General features: G+C 45.2%; 1 protein-coding gene and 1 pseudogene across 2 annotated transcripts in view; one reads left to right on the top strand and one right to left on the bottom strand.

Moving 5' to 3' along the window:
* KCNJ6 (potassium inwardly rectifying channel subfamily J member 6) overlaps positions 1-25,435 on the top strand; it is a 221,954-nt gene that overhangs the window by 27,878 nt on the left and 168,641 nt on the right. The gene's annotated exons all lie outside the window — the stretch shown is intronic.
* Positions 9,001-10,464, bottom strand: LOC136325278 (dnaJ homolog subfamily A member 1 pseudogene; annotated as a pseudogene).

Genomic DNA, 25,435 nt, shown 5'->3' on the forward strand with positions numbered 1-25,435 from the left:
AAGGCCTAAGCTAAGAATGGATTCTACACTTTTAAAAGGTTACAGCAGGGAGAGAATAATATTCACAGAGACTACGTATGATTTGCAAAGAATAAAATACTTAATAGCTGGCCCTTTACCGGAAAAGTTCTCTAACCCCCAGGGTCCAGGGCAGGCCTACATTTCAAAGAATTTCCAAAAGCCCAGGGAGGTAGAGAGGCTCTAAGATTGCCCAAGTCTCACTGCTACTAAATAGAATGAGGGTCTACACAGTGTAAAAGCATGTGAACACGCACATGCACATATAGGCACATGTATGTGTACAAAAGCATAAATATGCATCCCCATGCACTCAGTCACATGCATGCTCAACAATGTATTCATGCGTGCACATATGCATGTGAAAACACACTCAAGCATACACAGGCCCCGCAGATCCCTTGCACACTAGCATTAGGACCTGCGATTATGGAATAATGATACTACTCTTTCTGTGTGGCCTTGGAAATTTCACACATACAGGCAGTTTGCAAATTCTCAAGTCCCCTCACAGCAGAAACAGTTTCTTTAGCACTGTGGTCCACATGGAGCATTGGCAGTAGAATGTGTACTGAAGAGCCACGGGGACAGAGCCACCATGACAGATTCCTTCATGAGCGGAAGCTTGTCTGTCCTCGCAAACCTTGCCTCTCTCTTGCTGTCTCCTACAATCCACGCGGAAGTTGGCCAAAATGAAAAAACTGCAGGGGCATTTGTTACTTGCCATCACCATCATCCAAAAATATTAAATGTAAAATTCCACAAATAAACAAGTTTTCCACCTTGTGCCATTCTGAGTCGCGTAATGAATCTCATGCCATCCGGCTCTGTCCCGGCTAGGAGGTGGCGCATCCCTTTGTCCAGCGCATCCACACTGTGTATGCTCCCTGCCCGCTACTCACTTAGTAACTATCTGGGTGATCACAGAGAGAGACCACATTCACATAACTTTTGTTCCAGTTGGTGATAATTGTGCTATTTTATTGTTAGTTACTGCTGTTAATCTCTTACTGTGCCTAATTTGTAAGTTAAACATCATCATAGGTGTGTCTGTAGAGGATAAAACTGTGTATGTAGGGGTTGGTACTAACCAGGGTTTCAGTCACCCCCTGTGGGTCTCCATTTGTCGGGACATTAAAGTCCAGAGGACCATGCCCCCCACTCCACGCTGGATTGGGAAAAAGACAATGACCTTGGCTCAGAGCCTTGCAGTGGCCCATGCCCTTCCTGTACAACCTGGATTTTCCCAAATCCAGGACTAACTTTCACTGTTTCCCCTGGAAGTGGAAGGTGGTATACAAGGTGTTTGACGAAAGTTGGTGTGACTCCTTTTTTCCCAGACAATGCCTGCCATCTGTCTATTTAAAATAAGTGATGGGGTATAAATTTCAGGATCCCAGGAAGCCTGCAGACTAGTTGTTCTGCTGCTGCTCTGGGCTCTGCAGAGAATACCCAACCACCTTCAAACCCAAGTTTGCAAAAGTTCCACTTCCTTTTGAACATAGTCTTTTCAACCCGTATTACTGCCTGTCTCTCCTTCCAACCCAGCAAACACACACACACACACACACACACACACACACACACACATTTTTACTAGTTAAGCATTAATTTTTTTTTCTCCCAATAGCTAGGTATTTGTTTCAGATTCAATGATTTCACTTTATCTATAATGCCAAAAAAGCAAACAGCACAGATGTCAGCGAGCAAAAAGGGAGCTGGTACTGTGGGTAACAGGCCTCAGGGAGCAGCGTGTCTGGCAGCTGGCCCCTCACCCCTGTCTACCAAGCTGCCTTATTCCGATAGGAGTCTCAGAATCAGGAGTTCAGTATTACACAGAGCACCGCCAGGAAGCCATTGAGAACATCAAGTGCTGTCGTCGTCGTCGTCCAGCGACGCTACCCAACTTTGTGCTAGGGACACCCATATTCCGGCATCCCTAGCGCCCAGCAGTCAACACCCTGACTTGTGCAGATGTCCTAAAAAGCTGGCCATGAACTGCCAGGGTGCTTTCTAGACTGTGAGCAACGTGAGGGAAGGGACGGTGTCCCCTTCTTGCCCCCCTCACGTGCCTCGGTACTCAGCTCGGTATTGGTACTTGGCCTCTAGCAGGATATAATCGGCTGAATTGACTTGCTGTTGAAGATTAGATTCTTTTTCTCTTTCCCAATCATTCCTCCTACAAAACTTACTGAAGATCCATATGTGACAATAAAAGTTGATTAATATCCAGTGCTTGCCCTCAAAACATTCACAGTCTGGTACTGGATTCAGGCATATACACAACCCATTATAAGCCTAGGTGGTAGGCGGACAGGAGTGAGCATGTCAGGGAGCATCACGGAGACCTCCCTGTCTGGAGGGGGCATGTAAGAAAGAAGACAGCCCTCCAGAGGAGTCAATGCTGGTCCTCCATACTCCCTAGACCTCCTCCTTCCTTTTCTTTTCCACCCCAATACACCCGTCCAGCCCTATCTTTATTTCTTCCTCTGTGATTCAGTGGTGGGCATAGTCTACTAGATGCACTAGGTTCCCTGATAGGATTTCAACTAAGCCAAACTACAAACAAACAAACAAACAAAACACAATTGGTACAAACAGGCTCCCTGGTTTCTGATGCTAGCTAGGCACAGCCCCTGGCAAAAGTCTAATACTGACACTTGTCATCACCCTCACCCATCCTGGCTTCTTGATGGAAGGCTGTTGTGCTTGGCAAGGGGGATGGACGCTGGTTGACCAGCAAGCCCACGGGAGGGCAGCCTGATCACTCAGGGATATTTAGAGAAGTGTGGAATGAACTGCTTTGCTGCATGCCTAACTCAGAATGCTGCTCAATAAATCACTGCAATCCCACAAAACTGTTTGCTTAGAATTTCAAATCACAGTTTAAGGGAAAAGGTAGAATATGAGCATATTTATAAGAAATACTGACTGGCTCTGTTCCTTTCTAAAGAAGGTAATTCTTTAAAAATAAAAAGAAGTGCCACGATAGTCATAATGGGATGTGACGTTACAACTCCGCGCTAGTTGGAAATTAGCATTTTTGCTGAGTTTTCTCCCCTGAGCCCCAACGCTGGATGCTTCCTGCTGTCACTGTGTGGACTGACAGAGGACAGGAAATCTCAGAAAGAGCTCAGCCAGTCCCTTAAGGATACCGTGTGGAGCCATCCACTCCTATTGAGGCTATTTTCAGAATGAAGTCTCTTTTCATTTTCTCTTCTCCAACTTCTGCTTTATCTTGCAAAATGTCAAGCTAAGCATAGGGACTTCTGCTGCACTCCAGAGAAAGAGGCAGACGATACACACCCACTTTGGCTCTGCAACCTGGTAGTCTGTGAAGTGCACACTAAAACAACAAAATGTCCAAATCCACTGTCCTGGAAAATAAGGCAAGGGGGGTTAGGGGGTAGTGAGCGAGCCAAGAAGCCTCAGAGCATGCCTGGCCAGGCCGGCGGGGGATGGGTGGGAACACATGGGGTCCAGCAACATGTCTGTCCTGCCTCTGTAAGGAAAAGCAAGCTCACCTGTATGTTTAAATCACAGAGTCCTGTTAGCCTAATCCGAATGCAATGCCATTCACCCCAACTTGGATGTGACGAGCTAACAAAATATCCCAGTGCTTTCCTTTCATTTGGAAAGCACATTGTTCATTGGATTTTACACTTTGGGGGAAGAAGCATCTCACAGACCAGTGATGTTTTTCCCATTCACACTCTTCAGAGAACCGTGCTGATGCCATCAGATAGAAATCACAGAGTGCTCTCGCGTGGTAGGCTCCCCTATCAACTACTGACTGATGTCAAAATCGCAGATAATGCCAGTGGCAGAAAACAAGGGTAACCCTGCCTTTTAGACTTTCTGAGTTGTCAGGAGACACCTAGGAAGAAAAGGTGAGTGTGTGTGGGGTGGGCGGGGGCTCATGGTTTAAGGATCAGAAATGGACCAGGGGTTGTTGGTTTTCAAACCGGGCTTTGGACAATTTGCTCTTTTATTTTATTTTTTATTGAATTTATTGGGTCTGTTTGCCTTTCTCTGTGATCCCACCACTGTGGGTTGGCTGTTGTAAGGTAGAGCGCTTTGTCGTAAAGGTCTGGACTACACAAGGTATTTATAGGTACTGCCAGGTAAACTGGTCAACTGTGAGCATTTGTATTCAATGATTAGTTGGGTCGTTGAGCTGGGGTTGCATCAGGTCTGATATGTTTGGGCTCTTGTTTGATCTTTCCAAAATATTTGATTTGGAGGATTCCAGAATGCTACTCTGAACTTGGACTTGGCCTACTTTCGTTTCTGCTGGGTTAATCAGATGGGTTCACACGGCTCTCCCCCTGTGCATTTCCCGATGTGTGTCTGCTCAGCTATCAGCCCACGGGGGAGCAGACCTGTGCCCGGGTTATTGAGGTTTCAGATTTATGGATAGATGGGTCTTTGAGCATTGTGGCTCTGCTGTCATGGCCTGGATTTGAGTCCTTGCTCCTGATTATTCGCTGGGTAACTTTGGGCAAGTGATGTAACTCAAAAAGCCTCTGTTTGTTCATCTGTAAAATGGAAATAAGAAGAGTTTCTGTCTCGGGGGTTTGGTGAGAATGAGATGAGACCCTATGTGTAAAGCATGTACTATAGAGCTTCACACGGTCAGTGCCCCCTCACGCCACTGTCCCCTGAAGCTGCGCCAGTCCCCATGTTCAGGAGGACCCCACACTAGGTTTAACATTCTGCTGGCATCATCTGGAGAGTCTCAATAAGTTTTGAGCAAGGGGCCCTGCGTTTTCCTTGTGACGTGGGCCCCCAGAGTATGTAGCTAGTCCTGAGCCCAGCAAATGTTAGATCATATTGACCATCCTCATTGGTATTTCATAATTGCCAAGCTCAACACACAGAAAAAACCACAGATCATTACTCATTATCTTTTAACTGCATTAACCACCCAGCAACACCATTAGGGCTCTGAATCATTTAGTAATAATAAAAAAATCCCTTAGGGGCTGAGAGGCCTGCAGGAGGTGCCCCCTTGCTCAGGAGCACCCATGAGCAAACATGGGCACCTTTGTTTTCAGGAAGATGGCTGACAGGTAGTGGCCCTGAGCTGGCTGCTATAGGAAAGGTCAAGGTTATTCTTTGATCTTTGAGCCTGGTTCAAAGAGAAAGTTACTCAGCTTTAATTTTCACATAAGTAATGACGTTTGAGGCTGGTAAGAAGGAAAATCAAAACAATGAACAGTTAGCTGCCGCATATCCAACCCAAACCTCAGGAGCAAAAAATCACCAACAATTAAACCCAAGGAAGCAAGATCAGAAGGTGGGGGTCTGGAGTGGGTGGGTGGGATTAAAGCCGGGTTGCTCCATGGCTTCATCCACCCCCATCCTCATCTGGCTCTCCAGGGCAAATGGGAGATGAAAGCACTGGGCTGGAGGGAGAGGAAGAAACAGGATGGGGGAGGGGTAGCATTTGCTAAGAGAGGTGGAGACCCCCACCACGCTGGGCTTGGGGAAAAAGAATGAGTGAGGCGGGCTGCAGTTATGGCCCTTGGAAGGCAGGTTTCTGCTTTTAGGTTTTTCCTCCCCTTATATGAGTAACACCAGTTCATTGGAGAGAGTTACAGTTCACTCCAGAGGGGCTGACCATGTCTAAAATCAGTGGTAGAGGCAGAACAGATGCGCTGGGCCAGTGCTGGGTCCAGGACAAGGGGAGAAGCGCTCCTCTCCCAGTTGGGCACCACTGGTCTCTTGGACCTTGGAACTCAGGGAGAGGGGACTGCTGGTCCTTAGGGAGAGTTTGTCATTGTTGGGGAAGGGGAACAGAAAGAGGGTTTGGGTCAGAGGGCTGCCAGGACCAAACATGTTTTCAAAGGACCACCATGACTGTGATGTAGAGAATAGATTTTCAGGGACAATGGCGGGCGCAGAGAAGATGGTGGGGAGGCTGTGGCTCAAATCAGGAGGGAGGTGGTGGCTGGGGCAGGAGCCATGGCAGTCTCATAGATGAGCCAGGAGTTCAAGGGGGGTCCAGCTGGAGATCTAAGGTATAAATGTGGCCGCCATCAGCACCTAGTTGGGTATTTAAACCAGAGAGAATGGAGAAGAGAATGGGTGTGCAGGCTGAGCCCTGGAGACTCACAGATAATGAGGAACCAGCAAAAAACAAGAGAAGGAAGAAAGAAAAGGTACAGCAGTGAGAAGCCAGGCAAGGACAACATTTCTGGGAAGAGGGAGTGATCGAGTGATTTGCCTGTCACTAATGGGTCACCAAGAACAGGACTCGCTTACCAGTGGTGACCTCCACTGCGCAGGAGCCAGCGAGGGCCTTTCAGGTGCAGCTCACTATTGGGGAAAGTGCCAGCCCTGGTTAGAGTGAGTTGGGGAGAGATGGAGGATGAAGACCCTGGAGAGGCGAACACATGGGGCTGAGTCTTCAAAGGAGTTCTATAAAACTGGGCGAGAAATGAAGGTAGGAGCCAACAGTGGGGTGGGGACAAGAAAAGACTTCCTTTTTCATATGGAATAACACCCATGCTGGGAAGGAGCTGGAAAATGCTGAGAAATGCTGAGCCCCGGTGCCCACTGCAGGCAAAGGGGGCTGGACCTGAGCTGCAGTGGGGGGCGGACTGCATAGGATGAGGACCTAGGAGCTTCATGGCCAACCAGCAGGACCCAGGGTGGCAGAGATAGGCAAGGACATGAGCAGGTGACCTGAAACTAATACAGAATAACACTGAATGTAAACTGTCATTTGAAAATAATAAATAAATAAATAAATAGGGACAAGGGCAGGTGGGCAGATGTCATTGGGAGACCTGTGGGTTTTTCCTTATCAGAGCATGAGCTTTCTTGGTGAAAGAAGCCAGGTCTTTAGCTGAAAGTGAGGATGAGGAGCAGGTGCTGGAGGTTTGGGGGAAAACAGGAGTGGGGAGAAGGGATAATTTGTTCCTATTTCTATCTCTAGTCCCCATGTAACAGGTTCTTAGTAAGGGTCCTTGAATGATTAAATAAAAACATGTACATAGAGATTAAGTGGCATCAGGTTTCAATGACAGCGCTGTCCTCGCTGCACGGGGCTGGTGTGTTTCATGAGCTGGTTTAGAAGGGTGGGTCACTGTCTGCTTGGACACACCTCTGCGCTGCCCTGGCTGCCCCGATCCAAGCATCCCCACCGGCAGCCAGCAATGTGATCTCTGGAAAAGTTATCAGCCTGCCTTAGCCTTGGTTTTCTCATCTGTAAACCAGGACTAATAATGGTGTCTGTCCCATAGAGTCATGGCGAGGATTTACTGGAAGGGTCAGTGTAAAGTGCTCGGTACATGGTGAGACAGGAATAAGTAACGGGCTGGTGTTACCGCATGAATAAGAAATAGCTGCAGTGCGTGTGCAGTCAGGTGGTGGCGCTGTCCTGGAGGAGTCGTCACCAGGTTCCAGAGGCCGGCCCTCAGGTCCCAAGAGCAGCAACGAGATTTTGTTAGGGCCTGTGGAAGTGGCTGAGCGCAGGATACCAAACTCCCATGAACCAAACTCACAGCAGATTGATGTTCAAACCAGAAAGCCCACTTACGAAACATCACTGCTAGGAGGAGACTCTACAGAGGGAGCCAAGTTCCAGTTAGAAGTCTGTTCAAGGAGTCTGGTTGAGTGACGTGAATGAATGAATCTTACCCAGCTGTGATAATCATCTTGACATGAAAGAAGACTTCCCCTTTGAGTTTTGTGGATTCAGATGCCAAGAGGCCAGTCTGCTTAAGCCCATCCACGGATTCTCTCCAGAAACGTTCTCAGTTACAGCTCCTTTAACAGTGAGCCAGCCTTGTTTAGACCTAGGTTGCTCTATCCTGGAAGACAGACTCTTTCCTGATGACCCTGAGGATGGTATTTTGCATGTGAGTTAAAGAATTAGCCAGCTTAGCTCTCAAAGGACAGCCTCAGATCTCTGCTCTGCCCTGTACTGACTGATCAGAGCGGCCCGTAAAGCAGTCATGCCTTATACATATTTATTTTGGTTCATGTGTAAACATTTGCTTGTTTAATAATCAAACTCTCCTCCTCTACAAAAAAAGCTAAACTACATCTTCATAGGGAATTGGCTTCTATTTAAAAATACACATACTTATTTCTTTCTAAATGAACTTTGTATGCCTATAATTTCTTTATTTTATTTTATTTTTTTTGCTTTGTAATCAGTATATTAAGGAGACATTCATACATTTCAATAATTGCTTAAATTCTGATATCCAGATTTAAGCTTGTGAACATGACTTTTAAACATACAATTAAAACTATTCATAATTTTCTATACTACCAACATTAAATTACAGTTACTTTGGAGCATAACTTAAACGGTTTTAAAGTAAGCCTGTAACATACCTAAAAAATACCTTCCTATCTCACACATGCAAATTACTTCTCCATGTAAAGTTTTCATCACTCAACTTCTAAATTAGCCTGCTCCCCAAGTCACTACTCTAAGGCTTATGGTCCAAAAAGAAAGAAAAAAAACATAACTGAGGACTGATAATGTATTTTAAAGAAAGATGGCACCGCAGAAGTGGATGCAGTTCTACAAGTGCAAGCACTTAAGAAGCAGCTTACTATGATAAACACCTTCCTTTGAAAGGTATCATTTCTATCACTGATACAAGTTAAATTATATGGCATGCCATCTTCAAGTAACAGTTGAGTCAACAGAATAAATGCAGAGCCATCACAATGAATCCCACTTAATACAACTATAAAAACTAACACTTCTCTACAAATTAGGCTGTCTGACTGCCAGTTAAATACAGAATTTTAACTTCATGACTTAACAATTAAGGGTCATACACCAAAGTCAATACATATACCTGGCATTTCAGTCTAAGCTATTCCATGTACATAGATGAAATTAATCACAAAGTATGGCCTAACAAATGCTAGGGGAAAACTTTTTAAAGTAGTTTTTATAGGTTTTATACTTATCTTGCACACAAGTCATCATACATGCAGGGCAAACTCAGAGCTTTTATATTTGAGTTTATTCTTCATTTAACTTTTAAAACACTACTATAGTTGAATATTAAAACAAAAACAATAACAAGTAGTGAGCATATTATGATTATAGTCCTTCACTCATTCACTACAGTATATAAAAGGGCAGCAGTCAGTGTTACTCACCGGCCCCATTAAGATGTCTGACACTGAACACCACCCCTAGGATGATGCTCATCATCCTCATATGCTTCTCCATTGTAATGGCGCCGTCTTTCTTGATTTGGATCAAAGTCCACCAGTTCTACCTGGTCCATTTCATCAGTCTCTTCTACTTCCTTCCTTTCAGGTAGGAGTTTTTCCAGCAAAGAAAGTTTATCAGGAGAGAGAAAGCCATTCTCAGGAAAGTTTACCTTAAATTTGATGATTAAGCGACCCTTTTCATATGGTCTACGATAAATTGGCATGCCTTCATTTAGCACACACTTGATATCTTCATGCTTGACAATTTGACCTGGATGAGAGGTGATGACTATGGTTCGATTGTCAAGAGTTGATATTGGCTTTTGGAAGCCACACAGTGCTTCAACCAGCTGTATGTCCATACACATGAAAAGGTCTTCCACTCGTCGAGTGAAAACAGCATGGTCCTTTTGATCTAAAACAATGATAATATCTCCTGGCTCCAGTCCTGGTTCTTGGTCTCCTTCACCATGGAATGTTATCTTCTGGCCATCTTTCATGCCTTTGTCAATATGAACTTCTAGAATCTTCTTCTCTTGAACTATCTTCCTTCCATTGCAGCTTTTACATCTATCTTTAGGACTGATCCGTTCCCCATGGCCTTGGCACTCCATGCACACAGACTGAATTTGCTGAACCATTCCAGGGCCTATCTGATGAATTCTTATTTGCATCCCAGTACCTCGGCAATTGGGACAGCACTCTACTGCTCCTTTCTTACCACCTCGGCCTTCACATTTGTCACAAATCACATTCTTTTGTAGAGCTAGTTTTCTTGTTGCATTATATAAATCTTCTAAGGTTACTGAGAGCTGATGCACAACATTTTTACCTCTCCTTTCTCTCTGCATCCTTCCTCCTCCTCCGAAAAACATATCAAAGATGTCCATGGGGGAGCCAAAACCGCCACCTGCTCCACCTTCTTTAATTGCTTGTTCTCTTCCTTTGTCATATAATTCCCTTTTCTTTGCATCAGAGAGCACTTCATAAGCTTGAGAAATCTGCTTAAACTTCTCTCCTTCATTTGGATTCTTATCAGGGTGGTACTTCAAGGCAAGATTTCTGTAATATTTTTCAATTCTTTCTGGGTGGCATTGGGTTTGACCCCCAAAACATCATAGTAAGTGGTTTCTTTGACCATTTTTGACAGGCGGCGAGCAGGCCAAGGCCGGTTTGAGAAGCGGGAAAGAGCGCGTTACTGCGCGCAGCTCCGAAAGCTGCCGCTCCCCCCGCCTCTCTCTGAGCGTTCTGGAAAGTCAATTTCTTTATTTTAAATCCAACAAAACATTTTAGCAGCAAGCAAAATCCCAGGAATCATTTCGATGCTTCTTAGTAGACTTTTCAAAAGCTTTTTCTTAAAAACGTAAAAGAAGAAACAGGTAGTTATACTTTACAAATGGGAAAACTATTCAAACACCAAACTTTTGTTGCTTTGGACATGTTTCAGGCTACAGACTCACCTTGCTCCATCCTGTTTACCTAGCAGTCCTCCCATCTGTCTGCCACTTTACTCATCTGCTGAGAAAGCCCATTGCTCTATGAATGACTTCTTCCACATTGGAGGAGGAAGCCATCGCTCAGTGTCTGAAGATTACCCAAGGGTACAGGCCCTGCTGTTATTCAGGAAAAGTCTCAGAGCCCAGAGTGTGATTGTACCGGACTCCTGTCCTCTTGTCAAGGTTAGAGTTGGCTTCTGGCCCTCATCTGGCTTTCCTCCGGCCTTCCACCTGAGCATTCTGCTAGGAAGAGGGTCAGGAGGTGCACAGGGCACACTTCAATCTTGTATTTCCCATCACAATTTCTATCCACCCAGAACACTCATCCTCAGACTTTGGTTTGAGCTCTAGCATTAGTCTGAGAGTGGTGCAAGGCAGGGCAGAACACCAGGATCAGAGGAGTAGACAAAACTCATGTTGAAAGACAACTGTGGCTGTGATGTCCCCAAGCCAGGTTGTCAGGCCAGAACCCACAACTTGACTAGCTCCGCCTCTCCTGTTATCCCCTGAGTTAGCTCTCATCAACTCAAGACTGTCCCTCCATTGTTATGAAACACATGTGTCAGTAGATAGTCACTGACAGGCTTTCATCCATGGTCAGTGGAACCATGAATGTCAGGAGGGAAGATGAAAAGAGGAAATGGAAGGTAATGAATAGGAAAGAAGACATGGCAAAGTAGGAAGAAGACCTGGGTACAACAAAGAAATCTGGGGAGACAGAGCTAATGGTGCAACCCCAAAGACTAGAAAATGATGCCTGAATCTGAGACAGACAAGAAATTCCCCTAGGCCAACTATGAGGTTCCTGTGAGTGTCCGGACCCAGCTTCCAGGACAGAAGCAGAACCCAGTGGAACATCGGGTGCCATAACCAGAAAGACAGAAAGATCATGAGGGACAATGGTCTCATCAAATCACCCTTGAAGAGTCACTTAAAAGTTTCCAAAGTTCTTCATCAATATAAATATCCAGTGATAAAGGAACCAGCACATCCAAGCATGCATCGTCCTGTAGGCACATTCTCTCTGAAATGATTTAAAATTCATTTAAATCCTTTCCAAAGACCTGATTTTAAAAACAAAACAAAAAATTCTTGAATTGTTTCAGGGTTTTTTTAGTCCACTATCTGGAATATGTCAGAATTCTTCTAATAGAGCTCTGAAACCCAGAGAGACAATTTTCAGTTCTGGCCAACTGGATTTCTCAGATCCCACAAGGCCAGGCAGGGATGGTTTTGGGTCCTGGCCAGCTAGGTACTTGGGCCTGAGCCAAGGAGATAAATATGGGACTTCAAGTAAAACAGATGCTTAAAAGGTCTGTTCCGCTCCTAAGATCTCCATTTAATGATGGCTATCACTGACATTATTGCTTTCAAATCTTCAATTTATCTAATCAGACGTATAATGCCGTGTGCCCAACTGTTTCAGCAAGCCAGAGAAATGCCATCAATTCTGTGCCCCCTTTGTTGTTGCAACACGTACATGAGCAACAGAAAAGAGACAACCCAGCATCTAGCCAAGGCTCCTGCCTCTCTCACTTCCAGGATATAAGAAGTTTCTACGAAAGATGCACAGTCTGGAGAACTGTGGTCTTGTTTTTCTTTCTGGAGACCTGTGCCATTTTCTGTCTTGGGGTACCTCTGCCTGTGCTGGGGCTTTACTTGTCAACTCCTGTTTCCCAGAGCACCTCACTCCTCAATCCTGCCCCTCAGGAGAACACAGTCCTTCATTTAAACTGATTAGCATCTACTACAGGGGCCATAGCCATCTGGTCAACCAAAATGCTAAAGACAGTGAGTAGGCTTTCCCAGGCTCACTCCTTAAAGGATCCTAAATAGAACTCTGCCGTCTTATTTAGAAGTATTTCTGAGTGACACGGTAGATTTAAAGCATATAGTAGGATAATGGTATTATGTTATCTGAAGGATGGGAGGAAAGAGCTACCAAAAGGTACATAGAATCTATCTACTTCCTTCAAATCACTACAGGTCATCAACCACCTACATCTTATGCATAAGTTCTTCCAACTCTTGATGCAGTTTGAAATGAGCAGAGTCTGCTAAAGTCCAATTACACAAACATTGGAGGCCTGAAGCAAATGTTCTTCTTGGAAACTAGCTCAGCCAGATCCAAGGGTGATTGAAACTGACAACTCAGGGAAGCGGTTATATACAGTTAAAACACAAACTGGCTAATTTACCTGATGAGTTTCTCCAGTCGAGTCTGTAAAAACACCTCTTGGATTATTTTTATGAATTAATACATGGAAAGCATGGAAGGCCATGCCTGACACATAGTAGGTGCTCAATAAATGTCAGCTATGATTAAAGTTAGAAAAGGGGCCAGCCATCTGAGGACTGTGCCTTGGAGTCCATGAGATGCCGATAGCAGCCCTGTCTCAATAGTAGCTCCTCATGGGCAGGAACTCCTGTCCCTTCCCTGTATGTGACTCATTATTTACTCCCGAATCCTCCAGGCAATTGACTCAGGCTGATTTAACAATCCCAAGAAACAACTCACGGCCCAGCACCCAGCTCAGGGTTCCACAAAGCCTGGTCCCCTCCTCCCTGCATCCCAGTGCCCCTGTGAAATCTCACACAGTCTGCCGGGTGCACATTGTCATCGTTCCCTACTTACATTTTTCTGTCTTCTAAAATGTGAATGAGACGCCAAACACATGGTTTGAGAACCCTGTTTGAAAACTGTCACTCATAAACACCTCCCAAGAATTTTCTGGACTGTGAGCTCTAAGAAGATTTTCATTTTCTTTGAAAATTGCCAGCTTGTCATTTCGCTCAGGACATTGCCCAAGTCTTGCGCTCTGAGTTCACACCATGATGGCTCCGGGCTGGTGCAACCCCAGGGCTCGGAGGCTGGTCCTCTGAAGTCCCTGTTTCTGCATGGGCTATCTGGAGGTTGATGACCCCTCGGTTATCCTCACTGGGCAGATTCTTGTCCCTTGCCTCTGACGACACAGCCTAAGGCATTCCTCTCTGTTGTCCCCAAGACACCGCAGGTGTTGTCAGAGGGTTATTTCTTTTTTTAAAAACAAAAGTAAAAATCATGCCTCTCATATAAATATTAAATAAACATGTACCAAAAGTTTTATTTAACTTATTCACTAAATAAGAAAATCATACAGATATCACAACAGGTTCAAAGAAGTCAAAGAACCACAAATTTACATAGAATGAAAGAATGTTGAAGGGGTGTTTCTTTGGGGAGGGAGATTGAGTTAACCTTCACTGACAGGATGTATGTGCAGTTCTGTACACAAGAATTATTTTGTATTGCCATCAGTTCTCCACAATGTACAAATTATAAAAGCAGTTCCATGCCATGAACAGCTAGAATCAGAACAGCTACAGGGGTGTGCTCCAAAGAATATGCAATATTCCACTGAAAACATCCAGTAATCTTTGTTGGTTATTCTTCAATTTCCACACAAAATTTGGCTTCTGGCTCTGTAACCTCCATTCTCACTCTGGAAGGCATTGGCTATCTCCAGCTCATCCTGTGGCCTCCCATCTTGACCATGACCTTGTGGCAGGTGAATGTGCTTTCTGTACTGAGTTTCTGACCTACACGTCTCTGGCCCAGTTTTCCCCTTCCACCCAGTGGCCGCTGGGCAATGAATCAATGTCCATCTAGTCATTACATCAGAACCCATTCCTGCCCCAGCAAGGGCCAAACCCACTACTGCAACAAGCGCTGCACAAAAGTACATGAAAGATCAGGCTTCTGGTTCTGCGGTGCAAGCATCACGGCCTGTGGCCTCCCGGAGCCTTGCATTTTCTTTCCATCCAGACATGGAAGCTTCAGGATGCGCTCCGAACACAGCAGAACCACTTTAAACTACAGTCGTCCCTTGGTGTACCAGTCAGGGCCCAACCGGGGATGCAGCACCAGCAGGAGGAAGTATTGAGAGACTCATGAGAAGGCATTGGCTTCCACGATGGAAGGGCAGGCCGGACCCTCTGACACCCACCGGGGAGGCTGTTAAGAAGGGGAGACTGGAACCCTCAGGCGTGGGCTGCAGCTGCCCTCCCCAGGTAGATTTCTCCTCTCAGGGAGGCCTCAGCCCTACCTCTCAGGTCCTTCCTCTGATTGGATCAGGCCCACCCAGACTATTAAGGATGAAGTCAACTATTACAGGTTTATTATGGGCTTTTATCACATCTACAAGATGCTTTCACAACAACGCTTAGATGAGCATTTGAGTAAATGGCCAAAGACAGTCGCCTGGCCAAGATGGCATGCCACTTGGGAAAAAAGAACAGTTGAGATAATGACACACATCAGGCTGAGCTGCAGGGAAAAAGAGAAACTTCTTTCATGGTAGCTACAAACCTCGGCTCTCCCACGGTAGCCGCTCGGCCTCCTCGGACGTCAGTCCCTTCGTTTGTGAAATGGGCATCCCTGGTCCGGGAGGGGCCCTAGTCTACTGAGCTGGTCAGGCTGTGACACTTTATGTTTGGGAGGGGTTGTTAGTGATATGCGAATTGACAACTAATTGGAAACATGGTGTGTATTTTCAAGTTTACTTTTACTAAACCACCTTCAAGTGTTAATGAATTACCTTCCTATAATCTGCCTCATAATGGGAGGGGACTAACAGGGAAGCCATGTTGGAGCCGGCAAGGGAGCAGAAGATAGGTTCAGGGTAAGAACAGGGCTACTGGCGTTAGGAAGAAAACACTAAACACAAGTGTTAGGAAGCTGGTTTCACTTCTGTGGCACACAAATACTAATCAACTGGAGAGACAAGCTTACTGCCCAAAGTCCCCTATACTGAAGCCCAAAGATTGTGAGTCTATGCCCCCTAAGAAAGAAAAATACTAGACCCTTAATTTGGAAAATTTGCATGTTGCAAAATTTGGCTTTCACACTGTTGAGATAAAGAGGTGCTTTTTTCCTTCCATTTTTTTTTTTTTTTTTCAGTGAGGGGAGTGGAGGCAGAGACAGATTCCGGCATGCAGCCCAACTGGGATCCACCCAGCAAGCCCACCAGGGGGCGATGTTCTGCCCATCTGGGGCATTGCTCTGTTGCTCAGCAACCAAGCTCTTCTTAGCCTGAGGCAAAGGCCATGGAATCATCCTCAGTGCCCAGAGCTAACTTGCTCCAATCGAGCCATGGCTGCAGAAGGGGAAGAGAGGAGGAAGGAAGGGGTGGAGAAGCAGATGGGCACTTCTCCTGTGTGCCCTGACCAGGAATCAAACCCAGGACATATACACGCCAGGCCAATGCTCTACCACTGAGCCAACCGTAGAGGCCTTCTTCCATTTCTTTAATCATGAAAAACTTCAGCTAACACTTTCCGCATACCGTCCTGCAAACCTCATCGGGCCGCTGTGAGGAGGGACTGGAGTCTGGTCAAATTGAAGAATTTGACTCCTCAGTCTCTAAGGTACTGAGAGAATTCATTGAGGAAATAGGTCCTCATTTGATAAAATTCACTTGCCCTCAATGAAGAATGACTCACTTCCTTCAACACAGACCCTTGCATTTTAACTCAGCCACAAAATTTTAAGACACGCCATAAAAATCATAGGTTGTCATATGTTAAGGTGTCCACAAGCACATTGCTTCCTAAAGCTCATCTAACTCTCTATGACAGGGGTCGGGAACCTATGGCTCGCAAGCCAGGTGTGGCTCTTTTGATGGCTGCATCTGGCTCGCAGACAAATCTTTAATAATAAAAAAAAATAATGTCAAAAATATAAAACATTCTCATGTATTATAATCCATTCATTTCCTACCGCTCATGTTCATAGTTGCGGGTGGCTGGAGCCAATCACAGCTGTCCTCGGGACAACACCAAATTTTTATTGGATAATGTGTAAGGTACATGGGTCGTTGTGTGGCTGTCATGGAATTACATTTTAAAATATGTGGCCTTCATGGCTCTCTCAGCCAAAAAGGTTCCCGACCCCTGCTCTATGAAATAATGAGTACTAGTTCTTTCCAAACTGGCTTCGCCATTCATAGGATGACTAATTCCATGAGCTGTGGTTGCTGGTTCTACCTCTGGCTTTCCAACAGAGGAGCTGAAACCCACTCCCTCCAAAAAGAGCAAGGCATGTTCTGAAAGGCCAGACACTATGTTCCTCCCTGCCTGGCCCCTTTCTCCACCCTCTTTTCTCTGCCCTGTGAGATGGCCAAGAACTGGAGGTAGACATGGGTGGCACATGGGTGGCACATGGGTGTCAAAGAATATCCACAGTTATTTGAAAATGTACAACGTTTCTTCCTCTTTTTTTTCTGTACAAGAGTCACTCTGGTTTTCATGTGGACCAAAGTAGAGTCTATCTCAGCTATTTCAGCAACACATCAAAGCTGCTGTTCTTTCTCACTGAACACACACTTTATAACAGTTGGAATGTTTATGTGAATTCAGCCTTTCGAGCTATATATAAATCACCTGGTCAGTGGGGACTCCAGTTTTTTTGTGTAGAGGTTAGGTTTAGGGTCAGGACTGGTGCTCTGACATGGGATCTAGTTCTGACACCAGTATCCTTGAAGCATCAGGGACATAGAGAACATCTCTCTTCTGCTTGCCTTTTCTGTCTGCTTATTTATAAAAGACTAGAAGCTGATGGAACCCTGGAGGTGTGCTCCTTGCTCCCTTCACTTCAATAAAAATTAAGAAAGTACTGTCTTCTTCATTTTCAGAGGGGGGTTGGCCAGGCATCTGTTTGCTGGGAGTAGGTGCCTGTGAAAAGGTCACACTCTGTGACAGTACAAATTAAGACAATCCAATCACTTGACCTCAGCAGTCTGACCTCTGTCTGGAGCTGACTTCCTCCCACCCCTGAACCCTGGCCATATTTTCAAATTGTTGCATCATAAGATACCTACACACAAACAGGACTTAAGAAGCCTGGGTAAGTTGCTTACTTCTGTAAGCTTATGTTCTCTTCCCTGACTTGCTTTGCAATGTATTGAAAAATCACAAACAAATATTAAATTTGAATGCTGGCATTTTTTAAAAAAAGAAAAACTATGTAAAAATTGGACATTTATTTCCTGCATCTCCATCAGGACATAGGCATCGATGCAGGTATGCTCACACCAGCCTCAGCTCTCCAGCGCGGCTGTGACGTTGGCCATGAGAAGCCCACATTTTTGAAGGGTTTCTCCCAGGCTCACCCTCCAAACTGCCAGGATAGTCTAAACACCTCCTCCCTGCTCTCTTGCCGAAAAAAACAACAAACTCCATATCTTCAAATTGCTTGAAAAGATAATACAAGACACTAAGACTTTTGTAAAGAACAACCTATTTCTTACACAAGTCACAGCAATGCATATGTCACAGCTGAACATTATTTCAGAAGTGAAACTTTTATGCATAATGGCTTATAGACCCATTAGCTCTTAATTCCTGCTAATTTATGCATTGTGTCACATGTAGCAAAGTGCCTATTTAAACCTATTTTAACAATATCGTAGTGTTATTTTTATGACAAAAATTGACTTTAAATGTCACCCCACACTGTGAATAAAAGAAAATTGAGTCTAAAACATTAAAGATATGACTGTCTGGCACCAGATGTACTTCCTAAAGAATAGACTCCCAAGGACACAATCACGAAACAGACAGCATTTCCAGCCTCCGCGCCACTATAAACCAGGACACCACTACCTCTCTGCTGCAACCTGCCACAAAAACGAGAATGTCGAAGGGGCTGCACATGGCCAGGGAGTGACTCAGCTTCTCCTCACTGTCACAACCACTTTCTTGATTACTTTTGAAGGCACAAACCAGGCATTAATTCATGTTCTTTCAAACTTAAACAAAGACACACAAACAAATCAAGCATTACTCCTCTGAAACACCAATAAATCAAATAATACAAAATAAAGCAGAAGAAATTTTTTAAGGAAAGCAAAAGGAATACAAACCATGTTTGCCTCACTGCTCAAGTTGACTGGATTGACCTTCAGCACAGTTTCTTCCCAACTGTTAGTGTCAAGGGCTGACGCCCTCATGGGTACTGGCTCTGCCACTCCTTGTCTCTCAATCACTTTGTCAAAATCTCTTGCCTTTTTAAGAGCTTCTGGTCTGCCCCCTGGAAAATCCTCCAGCTGTGGTTATTCTTGTGTAAATCTGACCCCTTCATCTTTGGCTCAACTCTTCTTTTTTTAGTGACAACAAATAATGTCACATGCCAATCAAGACGGCTGCCTGCCTCGCTCTTTCTAATTAAACCCCCAGGCTGTCTAAGGCAGTGAGTCAGCAACTTACGCTTCTCAGGCAGTGTAGTCTTCCACAAAACACCAAAATACGTTTAGCTAAGTCATCCTGCCGGGCAGCTCACACATAAGAGGAAGAAACCCGGTTTCTTTCCATTTCTCTGCTAACCCCAACCTGGTAACCACAGTCTCACGTCCAGAGTTCACCATGTTAGTGCCCAGAAGAGAGGACCTCCCAAGCTGACAGATGATGTCTCTAGGCTTCTCAACACAGTTTAGCTTTTAGCTTGAACAAAGATTAGATTTTGTGTGTGTGTGTGATTTTAGCTGCTTAATAAAGTCTTCCCTTCTTAGATCTGAGTTAGATACTAGGTCTTCACATAGGTCAAGACAAAGTGTGTGTGTGTGTGTGTGTGTATGTGCATGTGCATGTGCGTGTGCGTGTGCATGTGCGTGTGTGTGTGTGTGTGTGTAAAGGTTACATTAAAATACTAGAGAAGATAAGGTAGAGGGCTTCCAGTCTTGCCCAGAGTGGCACACTGGCTCTTTACTTTACATAGTGACCCACCTTCACGCCCATTATGCATTTAAGGCAGACGTGGAGCTGAAATTGCTCAAGCAGCCTGAGCCTAGGTTTAAGTTTTTCATTCTCATATATAGTGAAGATGAACATTACAAAGATAAATTAAGCAAGGAAAGGGTTAGAAAGAGGAGGGGAGGCGTGTGTAAAGGAGCCCCACACTTCATAGAATGTCAGGGAAGGCCTCGGAGGAAGGGACATTTTAACCATGACCTGAACGATGGGAGGGACAGAGGCAGGCAAGTACAATGACCTCAAGAGGGAATAAACTTGTAGACAGGAGAATGAGAAAAGCAGAGACTGTGGGAGTGGGTGGTGGAAAGTGTGCTCAGATGGCCAGGAAGGACAAGTCAGTCAGTCACCTGAAGCTTAGATTTCTGCCACAAGGGTGCTGAATAGCACTTGAAGGGTTTTAAGCCAGGGAGTGAGATGATCTGACTCATGCTCAAAGCCAACGATGGCTCCAGCGGCCAAGTGGATAGCCAAGGGACCAGTGGACCAGGCAAGAAGTAATGGTGCCTTGAACAGAGATAGTAGCTGTGAGGATGGCGGGAAGTGGCTGGGTTGGGGATTTTACTTAGAACATAGAGCCCCATGGTCTGCCTCCTGAAGGAGCTAAACTCGGGTTGGAGAAAATGATCACAGAGGAGACGGCCTGTGAGATGCGACCTGTGAGTATGCAAGGACACAGGAGAGAAAGGCGTCGATGTGGGGATGAAGACAGGTGGATTTGGGATTATTTCCAACAGGCAGGGCAGCGAGAGCAAAGATGGAAGGAGGGTCAGGCACTCAGCAAGCAGCACCCGGACAGTGTGATGGGTGGGGTGGGACTATGTGACCCTGGGCAGTCAGAGCCAGAGAACAGAGTGTGTGCAGTGGTGTGCTTACAGGGAGCCTGGCGGAAGGGACTGGCAGGGTAAAAAACAAGAAGAGTGAGAATTACAGGACACAGCATCCAGGAGATAAGCTAAGACACAGTCTATTAATTCAGGGGAGTGGAAACAGAGACACGCTGACATTAAGACAAAATAGAAATGGGAACAGAGAGAGTCCAAAGTCCCAGCACTTTATAACATTGTAATTATTTTACTTTTACCATTTTTTGTTGACTATAACCTTATTGAAACCAGGAAACTTCAGACATAAGTAAATCAATAGACCATCTGCTGGTCCGCCAGCACCCAACGTGAGTTAGATGCACTGCGATCACCATCTCTATCCCTACTGCTGAGACAACAAAACAGTCATTAGGCTGGCACAAGCCTTCAAGTGGGAAGCCAGGGCTGCCCAGTCCCCGCTGCAGGTTGGAATTATCTCTGGAGCTTTTGAAGTATTAATGTATTTTTAAAAAAGTAATAAAAACCCACAATTAAAATAAAAATTACAAACTCACAGACAGTGGAAATCCTCCCAAGATTCCAGTTCTCAGCCTTCTGTCTCAGACTTACCTGCTACCAGTTACCAGCTTCCTGTGTATCCTTCCAGAAGTTTTCTATTCATAGGTTCAGACACACATGTGATGCGTGCGTCTATGTGTGCTTACTTATATGACCTATAAAACTTAAAGTATATTTATGCACTTTCTTAAACACCAGTGGAAGGCTACCCATCCACTCCCTTCAATAAACAGCTCTTTCATTTAACCATATAGCTTGGGAATTTTTCCATAACAATTACCAAGAGCTATATTTTGTTCTTTTATTTATTAGTCATCATTTACATTAAGTCTTCAAATCTTAAAAATATTTTTATTTTTCTTTATCTTTCATTTTCTGTTCTGTGTTTGCTTTGCTTTTTTTGAGTATGGTTTCTTTTTTGGGGGGAGGGTTGCACTTTTGCAAATTTGTCAGACCAATGGTGTCATTTCATTATTCTGTGACCTATCTACACTTATCTCTGTTCTTGAGACAGGACCCGTTGCCACCCGCCTACAAGTGCAGGTTCTGCGGTCTTTATCCACCTTCCCGCTGCCTCCTTCCCTGCCTGATGTTGCCTGATGATGTTGACATTTAAATAATATTCTTATCATTCTCTATTCCACATTTTAACTTGAAACACACCTGGCCCTCTTGCTCTGTAAGGCAACGGGCTTACCCTCTTTTACTACCTTCATCTCTCTTCCTCCACCTCCTGGATTTGTTCTTTGTTTTATTTTACCTTTGCTGTTGTTTTCATTCTTCTTTCTTTTGTGCAATCATAATCTTGTTTTGTTTTGTTTTGTTTTGTTTTGCAAAATTTTGGATAGCTCTGCCCGTTACTCATGAGTGAAGGGGCTCTTCCTGGATCAGCTGTCTGTGAAATGACACCTTGGGTGGATCAAGAGGGCACTGCAAGTAAGCTCTCCTATTGGCTTCTGTCAGAGGGTTTAGTCCTTATGTCACTACAGCCGACAAAGCCCAGCAGCCACAGAAATGCTGATTGCCACAGTTACTCAGCCGCCCAGGGAGACCACTTCTTCTGGCGCTGAGAATTTTCACATTTTTTTCTGTTTCCTCTGGGCCCTCTGTGGTGCCAGACATTGTCCAGAGCTGTCCCCACAACTACTCCTACACCTTCACCTGTTCTAAACTGTGGTCGTGCCTGGCTGTGCCCACAGGATGGGGGAGGGGGAGGCCATGCTCTGCCGTCTCTGCCATGTACCCCTGTGTTGGCCGTCCTTCCTCGCTGCCTGCCTTCCCTCCAGCCTGACGGCTGCTGCGTGTGGGGCACGTTCCCCTACATATGTGGCATTTCCTACTTTCATCAGAAATGAAGATTTCTTTTCTTGGTTCGCTTTGTTGTTTTTAAAGGAGGCAGAGAAGCCTTTGTCCTACCATATTAAAATTCAGTTTCTCCTTGGAGAATGATTTAAAGAAACATCTCATCTTTGCTGCTATCCCCCAAAGTAAGTCAGCAGTGGGGCATAGTGTTGCACTTCTCCATGTCGACTCCCTTGCTGCACACTCCCCGGATGCAGGGCCGTTGTTCAGACTGGCCAAAGGGAGCTAGCTGGCTTATCCTCACCAAGCTGATTGTTCTCATTATTTTTTAATTTTGAAAACTTTCAAACCAAGAGAAAAGTCACAAGAGTCATAGAGTGCACATATTTGTACCTTCACCTAGATTCCTCAGTGGTTAACATTGTCACATCTGCCTTACCTGTGTGGTCTCTCTCTCTCTCTCTCTCTTTCTCTGGTGAACCCCTCAGGAACTAGTTGTCCATGCCAGGGTACTTCACCCCCAACTGTTTCAGGATGCATCTCCTAAGAGAAGGAACTATCTCCGCAGTGATGTAAAGTCCACCTGGTCCAGAGGCTGGTTTGCTTATCCAAGTAGAGACAGAAAGTCAGGTACAGAGGCTGGTTCCACCTAAACCACTTCCCACGTGTGGACCAGCAGCACAAAAGCAGCCTGAAAGCAGGAAGTGAGAGCAAGGAGCAGAGGGGAGCAAGAGAGAGGACCGCAGGGTCTTCCAGGAAGGGCCCAGTCCCCAAGAAGAAAATGACCGTGTGGAAGCTGTTTGCTGCCACCTACCCTCACCCCTCACTAGGGACCTGCCTCCATGAGGTCTAGAAAGCAGAATTGTGTGGTTTTAAACTTCAAGGAGCTTGAAGAGCTTTATTAAGCAATGTTTGGACACCCCCACCCCTGTGCTCTGACCACGGCTCCCTGACTGATGAGAAAAGCGAGCGCCATCTGCCTGCTACCCATGGAACAGCAAGCCATAGGGAAGAAGCTTCGCCTTCGGCTCCCTGAATGCTGCCTCCATCCCTCCCCCTTGCCCTCTGCTGTCCTCCAGGACAGGGAGCCTGAGCAGCTGCCACCGTCGGAGACCGAGGATCCCAGCCACTCTTGGCCAGTAGCCCACCTTGTAATTAATGATGGCTGGAGTCATTTTTCCTTTCCTACTGATAATTACCGAACAATAGGGGACCACTTGTCAGTGGGCATTTCGTGATTGGGAATGCATGGTTTTGAAAGAGTCGCCACGTGTGAGCAGGACAGGCTCAGCAGCACGGAGAGGCCCACAGGAATCTCGTGTGGTTATGCAACGCTGGTCCACGGGGACAGAGGGTTCCCAGCAGATGTGTCATTCTGACTTCTGCCATTTGAATTGGAAGTTTACGGTTGAATTTTTCGGTCTCATAAAGCATACAGAAAGCTATTTTTTCTGCTCTATTTCATTTTTTGTCACAAAACTGCTTAAACTACACCAACAATGCAAACCCATTTTCAGTGACACAGACTCCAATGTCCACTCTCCCTTCTGGTTCTGTATAGACAGATACCAGGGATGGTCAAAACAGAGTGGTGTGGGGGTCACAGTCATTCTCCACGAAGACAGGGAGGGCTCCAATAGAAAGGCTGTGAAAATGAAAAGTCTGTGTCTCTCTTTTCTTTAAAAGCCACGGTGCATGAGAGCCATATCCCACTCCAAAAAATCCCCATGAGGGCATTCCCACTGTAGCGTGAGGTAAGCAGCCCTCGTGGTAGGGTGTATGAAGTGGTACAAAGCAGAAAAAGAGGGAAAGAAGCAGAAGGAAAGAAAGAAAGAGAAAGTTTAAGATTTTCTTTTTTAGTTTGATTCCCCTGAGGTCAGAGAACCTAATCTGTGTGAGGTCAGTTCTTTTAAGTTAGTGGAGGTTTGTTGTGGCCACTATCTGGGCATATAGTCTGTGGAGCCCAGAAAAAAAATGTGTACTCTGTGATGCTTAGGTGCAGTGTTCTATAATGTTGATTCAATCTGATGGGTGGATGGTATTGCCAGGTTCCTCTATCCTTGCTGATTTTCTCTCCAGTGTTCTAGTAATTGCTGAGAGAGGAGGGTTGCAGCTTACAACTATATTTGTGGGTTTATGTACTTCTTTTAATTCTGTAATTTTTTGCTTTACATATTATGCATCTCTGTTGTTTGGTGCATATACATTTAAGATTGCTATGTAGGCCCTGGCCGGTTGGCTCAGCGGTAGAGCGTCGGCCTAGCGTGCGGAGGACCCGGGTTCGATTCCCGGCCAGGGCACATGGGAGAAGCGCCCATTTGCTTCTCCACCCCTCCGCTGCGCCTTCCTCTCTGTCTCTCTCTTCCCCTCCCGCAGCCAAGGCTCCATTGGAGCAAAGATGGCCCGGGCGCTGGCGATGGCTCTGTGGCCTCTGCCTCAGGTGCTAGAGTGGCTCTGGTCGCAACATGGCGACGCCCAGGATGGGCAGAGCATCGCCCCCTGGTGGGCAGAGCATTTGCCCCTGGTGGGCGTGCTGGGTGGATCCCGGTCGGGCGCATGCGGGAGTCTGTCTGACTGTCTCTCCCTGTTTCCAGCTTCAGATGGTTGATTCCATCCTTACTTAGTGTTCTTGGATGGTCGATTCCATCCTTACTTAGTGTTTCTCTTCATCCCTGGTATTGTTTTTGCTTTGATGTGTACTTTACTTAATATAACCACATCTACTATTTTTTTATATTACTTTTTGCATGGTATGTCCTCTTCCATTCTTTTATTTTCAACCTACCTACACAATTGCAGAAAATATAAAGCCTACTATGTTTACCTATCAATGTGCTATTTCCATGTCTTTTCTTCCTTTATGATGCTCCAAAAATCCTTGTTTTATTATCTTCTTTCTGTTTAATAACTTTTTTTCACCATGCTTTTGGTCTTGGTCTGCTACTGACAAGTTCCCTTTGTTACCCTTCATTCATGAATGCCTTCAGTTTTCCTTAAATTATGAAGGCTATTTTTTGCTGGTAAAGAATTCTGGAATGATGATTCTTTTGTTTCAGTAATTGAAATATACTGTGCTACTTCTGTCTGGTCTCCATGGTTTCTTTTGATAAAACCACTGTTGTTTTTACCTTTTTCCCCTATTGGTAATGTGTCATGTCTATGGATGCTTTCAAGATATTTTTTCTAGTTTTCAGAGGTTTGATTGTGTTATTTCTTTGTGTAGATTTCTTTAGATTGATCCTATATGAGAGTCAC

The sequence above is a fragment of the Saccopteryx bilineata genome, chromosome 2 (genome assembly GCF_036850765.1).
Source record: "Saccopteryx bilineata isolate mSacBil1 chromosome 2, mSacBil1_pri_phased_curated, whole genome shotgun sequence".
Lineage (NCBI taxonomy): Eukaryota > Metazoa > Chordata > Mammalia > Chiroptera > Emballonuridae > Saccopteryx > Saccopteryx bilineata.